Below are 2,105 nucleotides of genomic sequence, written 5' to 3'. Positions count from 1 at the left end.
ACACACACACACACACACACACACACACACACACACACACACACACACACAGACACACACATTTGTTATGTTGAGGGGTTATTTGTAATTGTTTGTTTGTTGTTGTTTGTTTGTTTTGTTTTGTTGTTGTTGTTTGGGGGGGGGGGGGGGTGTTCGATTTGTTTTTTCTTTGTTGCATTTTTTTGTACTCCTTGTATTAAACAAGAAATGTTATTTTGTTTTACTACCTTGGCTTGCAATTTTACATGAGATTTACTTTGTACTGGTTAGTTATACATCCTGTTGTTTTCTAAGATTCTGGAAACAGCTTTATTTTATATTTTGTCCTCCAAATTTCTTAAGAAAGTGCCATATATATATATATATATATATATATATATATATATATATATATATATATATATATATATATATATATATATATCTATATATATATATGTGTGTGTGTGTGCACACATATTATATATATATACATATATATATATATATATATAAATATATATATATATATTTTTTTTTTTTAAAAATATGTGTGTGTGTATGTGTGTGTGTGTGTGTGTGTGTGTGTGTGTGTGTGTGTGTGTGTGTGTGTGTGTGTGTGTGTGCGTGCGCGTGCCGGAGGGGGTGATGGAGATGAAAGCAGATGACAGCATGATTAGAGAACGGGAACGGAGGTGAAAGGAGAACATTATTTTAGAGAAGGACATTTTTTCATACCTGTCAGGTTTCGAACCTGAGAACTTTTGAATGACAAGTGAACAGTAAACACCGTATCTCTAGACAACGAGAGCCCCTAAGCTACTCTTACGGCTCAATTTAGGCTATCAGACAAAGTAAGGAGGAACAGAGAGACTAAAAAAAAGCAAACAATATTAGGCTATTACGATTGTGAAACGGTGTCGAAACAGGGCCACTCTAACGGTAGTCTACTGAGCTTGCAGTATGAATGACCACCACTAAACGTCCACAACAACAACAATTTAAAATTGTATTTCAATAATTCAACTTACCCAAAAAGGCTCCCCGTTACAGAACTCGATCATAGCGAGATTAAGAATTTCACCCAAAAAATATATACAAATGCTTGAGTGAACAAGGGGGATCTGGTTTCAAACTATAATTTTTCTTCGTATGAATAATATGTTGCCTGGACCTTTACTGTGATATAAATACCCGCTGAGATTTCAACGTCTGAGCTAAGATCTTTGGTCTCCTCAGTCAAGTCCAGTCAAGCAGTGGCCCCCCTTCGCCGCGGGTATTGGTCTATTAGTGCGTGTTCATACGAAGCGACTTTGTCAGTGTTGAATGATCCGATGTAGGCGTACGTGCCGTTGCACGATTTATTTGTTTGTTGTTTGTTTAGTATAGGGTTTTACGGCGCTCGCAACTGCATAAGGTCATATGAGCGCGCGGGACACACCTAATACTTTTTCGTTGGTAGGAAATTTTGAATTTTGCCCGGGTGGCGGCCGAAGCCTACTCTTATCGATTTTAGACCACTAAGGGATCTTTAACGTGCGCAACTTGCACACGGGCCCTCCGAGATTTTTCGCCCTTGTCCGAGAAGGCTAGGTGTAGATCTTTCCTACCAGAAGATCAGGGGTGTGGCAGAAAGACAGCAGTTAGGAGGAGCCAAGGAGTAGCAGTAGAAAGGCTGCAGAAAGAGTCAGGAGCCCAGAGGAGGGGGCAAAGGAGGTGAGGAGGTGGGGGCAGAAAAAGGAAATGAAAGCAGACAACAGATCATTGTTAGAGATCAGGAAAAGAGGGGAAAGGAGACAATTTTAGAGAAGAAAATTTTTTGGTCGCTACCCGGAATCGAACCCGGGACCTTTGAATGAGAGGCCAACACCTTAACCTCTAGGCCACGAGAGCCCCCTTGCACGATTTAAGGGCCAAATCTAACAGAGAATCTGTCTACAGTGGGATTTTTTTTTGTCATGAAAGAAACCTGTCAAAGACGACCCCCCCCCCCCCCCCCCCCCCCCAAAAAAGAAAAAAAGGGGAATCCCCAACACCCCGGCCCCCAAAAAACCGCCTTTATCCTAAAAGGGCCGGAAAAAAAACAGCGTGACTGGGGGGTGTTTTTTTTGTTGGATAATCGAGGG

Source organism: Aplysia californica, unplaced genomic scaffold (genome assembly GCF_000002075.1).
Source record: "Aplysia californica isolate F4 #8 unplaced genomic scaffold, AplCal3.0 scaffold00249, whole genome shotgun sequence".
Taxonomy (NCBI): domain Eukaryota; kingdom Metazoa; phylum Mollusca; class Gastropoda; order Aplysiida; family Aplysiidae; genus Aplysia; species Aplysia californica.
This window is presented reverse-complemented; position numbering follows the sequence as displayed.